At 38.2% G+C, this 15735-nt stretch overlaps 1 protein-coding gene across 1 annotated transcript in view; it reads left to right on the top strand.

Annotated features, from left to right (window-relative positions):
- Positions 1–15735, top strand: part of LOC311095130 (uncharacterized protein) — a 467684-nt gene that overhangs the window by 45386 nt on the left and 406563 nt on the right. The window lies entirely within an intron of this gene.

Here is a 15735-nt window from a genome sequence, read left to right as displayed (position 1 = left end):
AATTATTGTTATATTTTGAACTACGCTGTATAGCTGTGTTTTGTAGTGTGTTTGTTGACAAACTCAAATTTGTTTATTTTTAATTATAAAAAATGCCATTATTTTAAATGAAAAGTTAATAATAGTATTTTAGTTTGTCTTGTGTATTGTTTTGATTTAATCTGTCATATGTCCATATTGCAATGAACCCCCACCAATGGGGCATGTTGTCACATTACACTTCCATTCAGGGGTGTTTCTAGGTTTAAATACACTGAACCTTAAGTAAGGTTAGGTTTATACAAACTGAGAAAGTCAAAAGTGTGCGTTTGCGCCCCCTACTGTTCATTAAGGACAAGAAAACTGACCATATGTCAAATTTGAACGACCGTTTAGAGATTTTTGCTGTGTGATTCAGTTTAATTCAGATTTCTAGGTCGTTTGCCTGAATGATTCAGTTAACAACACTTTCCAATCGGTAACTGCAAACAAACAAACAAACAAACGAGTTTTACAACAACAAAACAACTTAAAATCATCAAGAGAGTCTCTGCTGTCATTCCTTCTCATGATCCACGATACATTTCCGCTGTTTCCTTCAATCTTCTGTAGTTCTTGAACATTTCCTGAAACAATCCATCACACACACACACACACACACACACGCACACAAACACACACACACCTGCTTCTCCCCATCTGTGTTTCACCCTCACAAACTCCAGCTTCATGTTCCTTAACTTTACACTTTCCTTCTTGTTATATGCTTGGTTCACTCTGTCAATCACTCTATTTTCTACAAATAAAGAATCTCACAACCGCATGCCAACACAGTTCAACCATACATGGTCTGTCACATCCTTCTGACAATATATAACATATTGTAACATCCTTCCTTTTTTTTATTTTTTTTTATGGCACTGTGGTCACTGTATGCAATAAACTTGTGACCAAGAACAACAATATAACACCATATATTCTTTTTTTTTTTTTTTTTTATATGGAATATACAAAAAGGTATAGCAATATTAATAAATGTATACATTCCTTTTTTCCCTTTTTTCCAACTACTAAGGGTGGACACAAACATGAACAATCCATAACCCTCAGTAAACCTTGTCCCACCCACCCACTCCGAGGAGGAAAATAAAACAGAAGTATATTTCCAAATTACACACAAATAATAATAATAAAAAAAAAACATATATATAAATAAAATAATAATAATATATCTATACACATATATACATACACACACATATACATATATACACATACACACAATAATAATAAAAATTAATAAATAAGGGGAAAAAAAATAAATAATAATAATAATAATAATAATTTAAAAAAAAACGTAAACACCCACAATCCATCCTGCATCTAGACAATTATACCCAAAAAGAGAGGAAAAAAAAGAAAAAAAAAGTATATATATATATATATATATATATATATATACACACACATACATACACATACATATACATATATATACACACATATATAAAATACACACACATACACATATATAAACCAATATGAAGAGATATAACCAAAGGTTAGTTAAAAATACATATTACAAATCAGCAAAGATAGAGGGTGTATTCTTGACAAAGTTAAGTAGAGGGTCCCAGTTTTTATAAAATTTGTCAGAGGAACCTCTTAGAGCAAACTTAATTTTTTCAATATGTAGAAAAGACATCAAATCCTCTAACCATGAAAAAGTAGAAGGAGGTTCTTCCTTCTAGAAGACTTCCAGTGCAATAAAATTCATCTGCGAGCTATCAAAGAGGCAAAGGCAAGAATATTAGCATATTTTTTTGTATACTCATCCAAAACAGCAGGGACACCAAAGATGGCAATCAGAGGGCATGGTTCAATGGAAATATTAAGGATGTTAGAGAAAGTATCAAAAAAGGAGTGCCAAAAATCTTCCTGCTTTGGACAAGTAAAAAACATGTGGGTATGATCTGCAGGAGCCAGAGAACACCTATTGCATGCGACATCCACGCCTGGAAATAGCTTGCTTAGTTTAACGTTTGTAAAATGAGTTCTGTGGAAAACCTTAAATTGAATCAGACTCAGTTTGGCACAGGATGACGAAGAATTAACCCTGCCAGCAGCCACATCCCACCATTCCTGATCCAAACTAAGTCCGAGTTCTGTCTCCCATTGACGTGTAAAACGAGCAGAAGAAGGCAAAGCATAAGGAAGAATTAAATTGTATAAAATGGATATAGAGCCATGTTTCTGTATTAAGCACTTCTCATATAAAGAAGGTTCAGACAAGTCTGGAAAGGAAGGACAGTGAGAATGAACAAAATTGCGTACTTGAAAAAAACGAAATAAATTAGACTGTGGTATATTGAATTTCTTTGCAAGATCAGAAAAAGTTGTGAAAACTCCATCTATAAATAAATCAGAGAAATATGAGAGGCCTCTATTTTTCCATAAAACATAAGCTGAATCTAAGGTTGAGGGCACAAATAAATGATTATTGCAAATAGGGCCATAAAGAGAGGCAGCAGCAAGTTTAAAATGTTGTCTGAATTGACTCTAAATCCTAAGGGAAGAACAGACAACTGGACTTGTAGTAGTGTTGTCACGATACCAAAATTATTGTTTCGATACCGATACCAAGTCAAGTATTGCGATTTCGATACTTTTTCGATACTTTTCCTGAAAAGGGAGAAACACTCTCAAATATCATTGCTGTGCTTTATTTTAAAACCGGGACAACATTCTAATCATATAACACACTAATAAATAAACATATGAACAGCAGATATATTAAACATTTGAACAAAATATGAAATATCAAAATATAAAAAATACATTAGAGCAATGACATTCAAGGTAAATTTTTTTATAAATTTAGCAGCATTATCTCATTTATCATAAGAAACATAAGAGCTTTATCTTGATTCTGAACTTTGAATAAAAATATGAACAGCGATTATATTAAACAATGTTTAATATTGGTAACATATGATAAGCCTCATTGGTGATATATTTGACATGTGGGGAGAGAGTTGTGGAAGGCCTATACTTCATGTTAAACACAAATATATAGCAGCAAAGACAACGTCTGCAGTGTTGACGGCAAAATAGGCTACAGAATAATTCGTTCTGTATTGAGAGGTGCAATATTTGAAAATTGATAATATTTTTTTTAATTACATTTATATTGTATTTATGTCAAAACTTTCAAACATCAAAATGTCATTTATTAATATGTATTCGTGTCAAAATGACATAGAAACATATTTTCCTATTCTATTTTGCCTGGAAACGCTTCCAACACGCTTGCGTGTCGCGTGAAAAATAGGCGTCGGTTCTATTTCTAGCATGCACGTGTTTTCCGCGCGTCTCGAGCTGCGCCCAGACACGTGTGTCACGCAGGCAGTTAACATGGGAGCTGAAATAAAAACGGACACGACACGCAGCCAGTGTGTCGCCGGCCTTACAAATCTGGAACGCGGTCATTCTTAGAAGTATCGATACTAATAAATTTAGGTATCGTGACGTTTTTAATTTCCGAGTATCGCGATACTTTTGAAGTATCGGTACACCGTGCAACACTAACTTGTAGAGTATTTTGAGGGGCGATTGAACAAAGGAGCACACACCAAAGCAGAGAGCGAGGACGAAGAGCAAGACTGCGCATCTAATACACACCAATCTATATGGGGAGAATTATACCAACTGTGAATTTTGCTGATATTTGCTGCCCAGTAATAAATCAAAAAATTAGGCAGAGCAAGACCCCCATCTTTTTTATGTCTCTGAAGATATGTCTTGCTTAGCCTTGGAGGTCTGCCCTGCCATATATAAGTAGAAATAGCCCCATCTAACAGTTTGAAAAAAGACTTTGGTAAAAACACTGGAAGGGTCTGAAAAAGTAACAAAAACCTAGGTAAAATATTCATTTTGATCGACTGAATTCTACCAAATAGAGTAAGAGGTAGCTTATCCCAACATTGCAAATCTAATTTAACTTGAGTAAGTAATTTGGAGAAATTATATTGATACAGTAGATCAAATGAGTGAGAAATATTTACCCCCAAGTAACGAAACTTTGAGGAGGATATATGAAAAGGCAGGGCCTCCACTGGGATTTGTTTAGCCATGCTATTTACTGGAAAACATTCAGTTTTGTCTATATTAAGCTTATAACCAGAAAAAGAACCAAAATTGTTAAAAATATTCAAAAGATCTGAGACCGAGCCGACAGGGTTCGTAACAAAAAGCAAAAGGTCGTCAGCGTAGAGCGAGACACGATGCTCTATCCCTCCTCTAACAATACCTGAAAAAAGAGGGGAATTTTTCAGGGCTATGGAAAGAGGTTCTGTTGCTAAAGCGAACAATAGAGGGGAAAGAGGACAGCCTTGACGAGTACCTCTTGAGAGTGGGAAATATTGGGAACACACAACATTTGTTCTCACACTGGCAACAGGAGCAGTGTACAAAAGGCGTATCCATGACGTGAAAAAGGGGCCAAAGCCAAATCCATCTAAAATATTGAATAAATAATTCCACTCAACCCGGTCAAAGGCCTTTTCTGCATCTAATGAGATGATTATCTCACTAGATAAAGAGGTGGATGGAGAAAAAATTATATTTAAGAGTCGTCAAATATTTGATGATAATTGTCGCCCCCTTATGAAACCGGTCTGATCTTCAGAGATTATTTTAGGAAGACAGGGATCCAGACGGCAAGCCAGCACCTTAGCCAATAGTTTGACATCCGAATTTAACAAACTTATGGGCCTCCAATTGCCACATTCTTCTGGATTCTTATCCCGCTTGAGTATAAGTGAAATAGAGGCCTGAGTGAGAGTTAAGGGAAGAGAACCATTTGCTAAAGAATCATTATACATATCTAACAACAAAGGTGCCAGATTTTTGGCAAACATTTTGTAGAAATCAATCGGAAAGCCGTCTGGACCTGCTGCCTTACCACTTTGCATAAGCTGGAGACCTTTTAGAATCGCGTCCAACTCTAGGGGCTTGTCAAGATCATCTGCTACTGCTGCATCAATACGAGGAATATTTAAACTATCTAAGAAACTATCCATGCTGGAATCATCTTTAGGTGGCTCTGATTTATAAAGATTGGAATAGTAAGAGAAAAAAACATCATTGATATCTGATGGATTTTTAGTTAAGGAACCAGAAGAGTCATATACCTGGGTAATTAGACGAGAGGCAGTTAATCCCTTAAGCTGGGAAGCCAGTAGCCGACCAGCTTTATCTCCATGCTCATAATAAGTGGCTTTAGTTCTTCGCAGCATAAATTCCGCATTTTTTTGTACCGAGCAAATCAAATTCGGTTTTTAATTCCAATTTCTTAGCACGCAACTCAGGGGTAGGATTATTAAGAAGCTGCCTATCAATCTCGATGATGTAATTAACCAGGTCTTGTAACTTTTGTTTTCTTTGTTTGTACTTATAACCAGCGTATGAAATAATATAACCTCGAATTACCACTTTGAATGTTTCCCACAATAATGAAGGAGAAACAGAATCTGATTTATTAGTCTCAATAAACGTATCAATATTAGTACTTATATACTTACAAAATTCTTTATCAGATAATAATCCTGAGTCAAACCTCCACTGATTTGCCCTACCTCTAATATTAGAAAAATTCAGGTTTAGAGAGTGTGGTGCATGATCGGAAATGACTATAGCCGAATATTCAGAGGAACGGACTAATGGCAAAAGAGCTTTATCTAGGAAAAAATAGTCAATACGCGAGTAAGATTGGTGAACACTAGAAAAAAAAGAAAATTCCTTTTTTGACGGGTTCAGAACACGCCATGGGTCAGCACAACCAGTCTGAGTCATGAATGCTGACACTGCTTTGGCCATAGCTGATTGTTCTAAGGTTTTAGGATTTGACCGATCATACCTTGGGTCCATCACACAATTGAAATCACCTCCCAAAATAAGGTAATGCGAATTTAAGTTTGGAATAGAAGAGAAAAGGGAAGAGAAAAAAGTGGGATTATCCCAGTTTGGGGCATAAATATTTACAAACACAACTGACATATGAAAGAGAATGCCAACGACTATAACATAACGACCCTCACGATCCGCAATAATCTGTGATGGAGAGAAATTAACTCGTTTATGCATAACAATAGCTGTACCTCTGGCTCTGCTGTTAAAATTAGAATGAAACACCTGGCCTATCCAGGGTTTTCTTAATCTAACATGGTCTTTGACTCGCAGGTGTGTTTCCTGGAGAAAAATGATATCAGAATTCAAATTCTTAAGATGAGAAAACACTCGAGAATGTTTAATTGGCCCTCCCAAACCTCGAACATTCCAGCTAACTAAGAAGAAAAAAAAACCCCACACAATTAAGTTATAATTTCCCTCCATATGAACGAAAACAACCCCAAAACAGATAAAACAACAAAAACAAAAGAATAAACATCCTAAACTCGTCATAGAAACCCACACGAGTTGCAGGAACAAACTACTGTAGCACAACCGGAAAACCATGCAGTGATGACCGCTCCGAAACTGAATAATACTACTGATAGTGATGATGATAATAATAATAAAAATAAAAAAAAGAATAATAATAGTAATAATAATAATAATAATAGTAACAGAAATAATAAAAAGATACTACAAACTAACAAAATTGACTTGTCAGGGAGACAAAAAACATCAGTCCTTGGAAATAAGAGAGAGCATGAACTTATGTAGCCTAATCCACGTAGTTCACGCAACTGAAGAAGACATACAGTACTCAGTTTATGAAAAAGTCTATTCACTGGCGATTAATAGAAGGGCAGCACAATTGAACATTATCCATCTTGAATGTGTTCCTGGAAGTAGCGCTCAGCAGCCTCCGGAGTGTCAAAGACATGCTCACCGTTATGAGTGATGCGCAGGCGGGCTGGGTAGATCATGCCGAAGCGTATTCCTTTTTTGTACAAACTTGACTTGACTTTGTTGAAGGCTGCGCGCTTCCTGGCGACACCCACGCTGAAGTCTTCGTAGAACTTTATGGTGTGACCTTGATACGAGGTCTCCCTGTGTTCCTTAGCCCATCGCAGCGCAGCATCTTTGTCCAAAAACCTGTGAAATTTAACTATGAACGGCCGCGGTCTATCGCCTTGACGGGGTTTGGGCGCCAGACTCCGATGAGCGCGATCAATTTCAGGGGGGGCTGACAGGACGTCTTTCATAGTTTCAAAGAAAAAGTCAGTCATGAATTCTCTTGGATTTCTGCCTTCAATCCCCTCTGGAAAGCCCACCACCCGTAGATTCTGTCGTTTCGATCGGGACACCAAATCCTCCACAGCAGAACCAAGCGCTGCATTTAAATCAGCCGCCGCCGTTAGATTGGCCTTCAGCGAAGTGACTTCGCTCTCCAGGTCAGTGATCCTGCCGCTGTGGTCAGTAAGAGCCGTCTCCATCTCGGAAATAGTGGCAGTGTGAGATGCCAAAGTGCTGTGAATGCTTTCCAACGATGTTTGTAATGGAGATAAGGAAGAGTTCAGCAAAGCTGTGAATTCCTCTGTCAAACTTCGCCTCGACTTCTCAAGCTCGGACACGAGCACCGCTGCTGTTAATGGAACAGGCGCCGCCGCCATTTCGGATGCCTCGTGATCTTTGCCAGAGGATTCTTGGTTTTTAGCAGTGCCAGGTTTAGTATTTTTGCCCATTTCTGTATTAGCTCCACTCCCCGATCACCAAAGATACTTTATCACGCGCAAATGATAAGAAAAGAAAGCTGTAATAAACACTACTTAAGAAAAAAATTCGGAGCACAGACACCGTGCGACCTCTCACTACATCGTGAAACCGGAAGTCAACACCATATATTCTAAGTAACTCTTCTGTGTCACAATAACAATTAAACAGATTTAAACAAAATCTTTGGTGTGTTGGTCTCTTGACTATTCTACCACATCTGGTCTTCCCAACACTGTTGCTGTTATCTGAATGTTGTGTGTGTGTGTATCTGGTACTGTCTGTGAATGTCCCTCATCTCGATGGATCTTCTGATTAGACTCTCATGTTTTGTGTGTCTGCTCTCTGTGGTTCTCCAGGCACAGTCCTGAGATGTTTCCAATTTCTCCTTACTGTCACAAAACCACACACAGGAAAGGTGAGATCCAATCGCAGTATTTATTAGGGAAATCCGTACTCACAATCCAGTCCAGGCAAGGGTCAAAATCCAATAAGGCAATCCAAAACAAGAAACAAACAAGAAACAAACAAGAAACAAACAAGAAACAAACAAGAAACAAACAAGAACAGGCAAAAACAGACTATCAGAAGTTGTGTGACAATAACAAGGACTCCGTGACAAACACTGAAACAACCAGGGTATATATACACACAGATACTAACAAGGTGACGGGAAACAGCTGTGTGCAATGATACAATGAGTGACAGAACAGGAGGATGGGAAATGTAGTAAGAGTGAATGACATCGTGGGGAAAGAGGACCTCTAGTGGTTACCCAGGGGAACACAAACCAGACACTGTGACACTTACAACAGTTCCATTTTTCCAGCTTGACTGTGTATGATCTGTTATTGGCAATTCTTAACACTTTTGCTGGTGTCCAGTCCGATCTGTGCTTTGTGTCCAGCTGAACTCTTACGTGTTCTCCTTGCTGGAGAGGTCTAAGATCTTTTGCTCCTCTGTTGTACGTTGGTTGTCTTTTACTGCATGTTCTGTGTTTACAACACCTGGCTGCAGGAGGCTGTCATGTGTCGGCAGTAATGGTTTAGTTCCTCTGCTCATGAGTCTTTGTGCAGGACTGGCATGGAACCCCTGAGATGGCGTGTTCCTGTGTTTTTCCATCAGCCGTTGGGCCGTCTTTACCGCAGACTCAGCTTTGCCGTTGCTTTGCGGATATGCTGGAGATGACGTTACATGCTTAAATTCCCAAGCCGTGCTGAACTGTTTAAATTCTTGCGAGCTGTACTGTGGTCCGTTCTCAGAGATCACAGTGTCCGGGATTCCGTGTCGTGCAAAATGGGCCTTTAACTTGTGTATCACTGTACTTGACCTGATGTCTGTGAGACAGTCTACTTCCCAGAAGTTGGAAAAGTAATCCACTGTGGTGAGATATGCTCTGTTGTTAAAGGAAAACAAATCTGTTCCTACTTTCGACCATGGTCTGATGGGAATGTCATGTGGGCACATTGTCTCTTTCTGCTGCCGTGCATCCACTGCTCTGCAGACTGCACAGTTTCCTATGTATGTTCTTATGGCGGCACTCATCCCAGGCCTATAGACACAGTCTCTTGCTCGGCGTAAGCAGCTTTCTATACTAAGTGTGATGCATGAATTCTCTCCATGATTTCTGTTCTTAGCTTTGCTAGTATTACAGCTCTCTTTCCTTAGAAAATCACACCATGTTGCACACTAAGCTCTTCTCTTACTGAAAAAAATGGTCTCACCTCTTCTTTCAGCTGAGTTTTCTCTTCTGGCCATCCTTGGACTATCACTTGCTGTAATATCTGAAATGTCACATCCCTAGCAGTTTCAGTCTGTATCTTTTGTAGACTTCCTTCTGATATGGGCAGGTACTGCAGCATGTCAATCGTCTCAATTTCTGTCTCTACGGATCCTTCTGAAGCACACTTCTGAAGCTGAGGGTGTCTGCTAGGTACATTAGTCGACCTGGAACATAGACAACATTAAGGTTCCTAAGAGCACAGTGGCCTCCATAATCCTTAAATGTAAGACGTTTGGGACAACCAGAACCCTTCCTAGAACTGGCCGTCCGGCCAAACTGAGCTATCGGGGGAGAAGAGCCTTGGTGAGAGAGGTAAAGAAGAACCCAAAGATCTCTGTGGCACATGAAAGCCCGCATGGAAGGACTCCAAGATGGTGATAAATAAGATTCTCTGGTCTGATGAGACCAAGATATAACTTTTTGGCCTTAATTCTAAGCGGTATGTGTGGAGAAAACCAGGCACTGCTCATCACCTGTTCAATACAGTCTCAACAGTGAAGCATAGTGGTGGCAGCATCATGCTGTGGGGGGGGTTTTCAGCTGCGGGGACAGGACGACTGGTTGCAATCGAAGGAAAGATGAATGCGGCCAAGTACAGGGATATCCTGGACGAAAACCTTCTCCAGAGTGCTCTGGACCTCAGACTGGGCCGAAGGTTCACCTTCCAACAAGACAATGACCCTAAGCACACAGCTAAAATAACGAAGGAGTGGCTTCACAACAACTCCGTGACTGTTCTTGAATGGCCCAGCCAGAGCCCTGACTTAAACCCAATTGAGCATCTCTGGAGAGACCTGAAAATGGCTGTCCACCAACGTTTACCATCCAGCCTGACAGAACTGGAGAGGATCTGCAAGGAGGAATGGCAGAGGATACCCAAATCCAGGTGTGAAACACTTGTTGCATCTTTCCCAAAAAGACTCATGGCTGTATTAGATCAAAAGGGTGCTTCTACTAAATACTGGGCAAAGGGTCTGAATACTTAGGACCATGTGATATTTCAGTTTTTCTTTTTTAACAAATGTGCAAAAATGTCAACAATTCTGTGTTTTTCTGTCAATATGAGGTGCTGTGTGTACAATAATGAGGAAAAAAAATGAACTTAAATGATTTTAGCAAATGGCTGCAATATAATACTTTCCGTACCCACTGTATATTTGTTCAAGCTTGACAACCTTATTGCCTTTTTGATAACTTTCTATGGCTGCGTTTACACTTGGCGTTAACATGCGACCTGTATCCGGAAGTTGTCCACTTACACATTTAAAAGGCAAGTGTAAACGCGCTTCTTTATTTGCAATCAATTTCTAATCAATACACACTTCCATAATTGGCTGGTCAGTTTTATTCAAACTTTTCAAAGATCATTTACAAAATCTTATTATAGATTAAAGATGATAGATTTATTATAATGATAGAATGATGATAGATGATACTCTATTATTAATAGAGTTAAAGATGTTTAATTTGTATCGTCTTTACTCTTAATCTGGTGTCCTGCTTCAGACCTAATTTAAATTTATGCAGGAAACAGAAATCCGATGAGTTATCCAGATACAGATGCTGTATCTTAATGTGAACAAATGTAAACGCACCATGCCTGACTGATATATAAATATGTATATGTATGTAAATCTCTCTCTTTTTTTAAATATTAATATTTGTTGTTTTTCAGACCAGCTGCTGTAGAAGAAAAACTGAAATCTGAGTGCAGTGACAAGCAAAGAGTAGAGTAGTAAGTATGGTTTAATCTCATATCACCTGTTATAGAGATTTTTGGGGTTTTGGGTTTCGAGTTCACCAAGCTTCTGCGATCTCATTCCACATCACTGAATCCATTGAATTTTCTTCATCCTTGGTGTCGCTCCTGAACAACTCCGCCATAGAGCGCCCTCTCGCGGCTGTATACGGTAATGTTTTCATCTCAGTCTAAATTAATTTTAATATACAAGTCGCACCTGACTATAAGTCGCAGGACCAGCCAAACTATGAAAAAAAGTGTGACTTATAGTCCGGAAAATACGGTAATTGATTTTTGGGACAGCTGCAAGTCACTTGTCCTGGCTTACAATATTTTGCACAACTTCTAATTTCCTTAAATCTTTTTAACAGAGGTGAAATGTATGTGTTTCTGTACATCACTTTTTTTTGCTCTCAAAGTCAAAGGGGGCTGACTAAAACATTCATGCTAAAAATAAAGATTAGCATTTGTTGTACATTATAATTATTATTCTTGTTGGCTGGGTATACTTTTTCAGTTAAACAGTTAAATTGCCCTTTTTTGCTGTGATACAGTGACATACCATGTAGACTTCACAGTTGTTCAAGAGATATTTTATTAACTCCTTTTCTGAATTACATTAACATTTTATATTGAATGTCTACTGTTAAAATATGAACTAAGCATCACATGCCATGTTAAAGAATTCCATTTTTACCAGGCGAAAAAGACTTACAATTAAATGTATTAAATATGTACTTAAGTATGTTTTTAGTACAAAACAAATGTACTTTAATGCATATATAATACATTTAACAGTACGTCTTTTTCACCTTGTATGTACAACATAGGGAAATGTCAAAACATCATACTGTGTTGTAATAAAAAACGTCTAGGTTACGACCTCTGACCTCTGAGACACTGCATCGATGACGCTATGGGGAACACCCTCCATGTGAACCGGTGTATGAAAAGCTGTACAATCACTGCAGTAGAGTTTGACTGGCGACAGCCTATGACACTACTAGTGCGACTCAGAAGTATTAAAGAGGCGCCTAGAGAGCATCAGTTCCCAACAGGGGGGTCGCGGGCCACAAGGGGGCCTCAGCGAGCTCTGTGGGGGGTTGCGGCATATTTTGAAAGGTTTTGAGCAATGAGCATTAAATAAAATCCTTAACTTTTTTCTGTTCAAAATTTACAAAATGTATATAATAAGTGAGTTCATCATGAATCCATTTTCCAATCCGTGTTTTTGTCTTATCCTGAACCACTATGGTACACCTATAATAAGTGTTTGCATTGGGACTATTTCACACTGGTCCGGATCGCTGCCGCTGCGGAGTAGCCCAGTACCTGCGTGACTCGTTCATAGACGTACACAGAGAGAAGTAGTTCCGGCTACAATGTTCTTCCAAAAGACGCATTATTCTGTTCATAAACGCAAGTTTATTATCGCTCGCTATTGCGCCAAAAGCGTCAAAAATATAGCCTCACATTGATAAAGCCTCACAAATAACATGCAAGTATTGAGGTCCCAGACAGCAGTAATTTAGTAATAGCCTATATTCTTTTCTTTTTTTTACTTATACACCAGTGTGAATATTTTTGTTATTACATTTCAAATAGGGCCAATTTATAGGCTACTCCTAGGCTTACGTTTTTAAATTACAAAAGGCCTACTGATGTTTTTGTTATTGTATTTTCAATATTATAGGCTATTATTTGTGCATAAACATATCTGGTTATAGTAACATACCGTTTGTTTGAAAACAACATATTTTGTCATCCTTGCTGCAAGCTTACAAGAGCGATAATATCATTAAATGTGAAGGGGGGCCCTAAAATATTTTCTTGGGGAAAAGGGGGTCTCAGACAAAAAAAGGTTGGGAACCACTGGCCTAGAGAACATCGTTCCCCAATAGCATCATCGAAGCAGTGCAAGCTCCCTTTTGAAAGGGAACAGTTACTTTTTTAACAGAGGTTAATTTTGCTTTAATATAAAAATAAACTCCTCTTTTTCCCCTTTCACAGACACTGTGATCAAACCATTTCCAACACGTCTGAGGTGCGAGCAATGATTCGAAGGAAATGCAATGAGGCAAACTCAAAGACCAATCACTCCAATTCACTTGAAGGATGAAGATGGTTTGAGTTGTGACAGTACTGTAACTGTTTGCAGCTATTAATGACTGCACTTTATTGACTGTAGTTAGGTTTATTGACTCAAGTTAGTTTTGTTGTTGTTGTTTATAATACCTCTGCAGATCACTGTAATTTATGTTAATGTATTTTTCTTTTTGTACAGTTTACATATGCTGCTGTACTGATGTACACTGGGTGTAGTACGTTAAAGTTTACTAGCTTTCAAAGTGTGTGTGTGTTTTATACAAATATTTTTTACGGAATGATAATTTTTCACTGTATTTGTAATACATTAAAATATATTATTTTCACACTGAATGGTTTTATAAAAATGTATTTTTATTATACTAATAGTGGCTCTTATAGTGTTCTTCTAATACATTATTAATAAGCTGATATTATATTTAAAATATACTGGGGACACATTAATGTGAAGTTAAAAATATACTTAAGCTGTAGTTCTAAAACTATTTAAAGTGTATTAAAAATACAATTTAAAGAAGTGCTATTAAATTACACTAAATGTACTTAAAATAGGTCCATTTTAACACAATTAAGTATATTAAAATATATTATTATTACCTTAAAATTGAACTTAAATACATATTAAAGTATACTAAGTATATTTGAAGTTGTCTCAAAATAACACATTTAATACATACTTAATACTGTACACTTAAAATACATTAAATATATCAAAATAAGCACAATTTAAATATATTTCCTTTTCACCTGGGTAAGTTTATACAGAAAACCTTTTTATAGATGCAACAGGGTGCAAAGTACACTGCCTTTGACTTTACACCTTATATTCAGTAAGAGCTTTACTGAATATACATTAAAAGAAAACTTTTTGCCAATAACTGAATAAGTGTTTGCGAAACAGAACTTGCATCAGCTTCAGGCACGATGGCGTCTTGTGGTTCTTTGTCCTTAGGAGCTGTAGAGCACACATGGCCTTGTCTGAAACTTCAGCGTCATAACTAGCCAGGACTTCAGCGATCCCTGGATAACGGCTGAGTCCCTGGCAGAACTTATCAATTGTGCTGCCTTTGCTGTGGACGGCCTCTCTTAGCTTGCTGATGATAGAGACTTCTGTGAGCAGCTTAAAGCGTGAGTAAAGGCATCTTTGTGAAGACAGAAAGGGCCATTCTTCTATATCCTTGATCAATGGTTGGTGCAGAAACCTGATTAAGGTACCTACGTTGCAGTATGTAAGTCTTTACCATCAGTGGCTCAGCTCTTTCTGCCCCATCAAAGCCATCCTCTGAAAACATGCAGTGCAGGCGCATTATCATCTCATCCACTGTAGTCTCGGTCTCGCCACTGGGTAGATCCGTAGGAGCCCATCTCACGCACCCATATTGATCCACTGGGCCTCCTGCCATTGTCCCTGCTCCACTGCTGGCCCTCCTCTCCCTCCGTCGTCCTGCAAGAGTGTTATTTCTATTTTACTCAACCCTTGTTTTAATTTGTTGAAGGAGGGACTGGCAGCCATCTCCAATAATATCTCCTGTTTTCCCTATTTCTGCAAAACATTTAGGAAACTCTCTAATGATGCCCTGGACTATAGTGTGGCATGTTGCTCTACTAGGATTAGGATCTTGTTCTAAGATCTGATCTCCCACTGCCTGTACTATGTTTTTTCTGTCTACTGGGAGCGGTCTTGCTTGATTTACCAAACATTTTTGAAGAGATGAAGGCATCTGTTTCCAATTTACTCTGAAATCAACATGCCATGGCCTTCCAAGATGTGGTGCAAAGCTCTCAGTGCATGAGGAGTGTGAGGATGGACTGCATGTGCTTCCCAAAGGGCTCTGAGATGAAGAGGGAGAAGGGACAGCCTCTAAATTTAACTGAATTACTGGAAGTCCAACAGCAAAAAAACAAAAACAAAAAAAGAATTACATCTTTCATAAAGTTGATAACCTGACTCATGACAGAAAGAGAAAAGGTACAATTTTCTTTTTAGTTCAAATGAATCTGTAACACATTGCTCAATAAACCTCTAGAAAAGCATGATGAAGAGCAATTAGTAGCAAGTCAAACACCTCATAAGTTGGAAGAGGACAGTAGTCAAGCAAATGTTCTTGGTTAACACAAAGATGATCATCTTGAGCTACTCCTAATTCACAATACACACCAGTGTCTCTCAACTTAGCAAACGTATGTTTCTCTGCAACAAAGTACACAGACTCATGTACGACAACCACTAGAATAATCCTTCCAGCATCAAGTTCATCATCATGCTTTTCAAGCAAAACAAACATCCCCTTTTTGTACAATGTGCCTTTCACTGTGATTTCAGACAATAAAGTACTAGTTCTATAACTAACTTTGTATTTTTTTTTTAAGTTGTCTTTTTTTTTGCCCATTTTCTCCAGAATTGCTC

The sequence above is a fragment of the Abramis brama genome (assembly GCF_963993115.1).
Source record: "Abramis brama genome assembly, chromosome: 1".
NCBI lineage: Eukaryota > Metazoa > Chordata > Actinopteri > Cypriniformes > Leuciscidae > Abramis > Abramis brama.
This window is presented reverse-complemented; position numbering and strand designations above follow the sequence as displayed.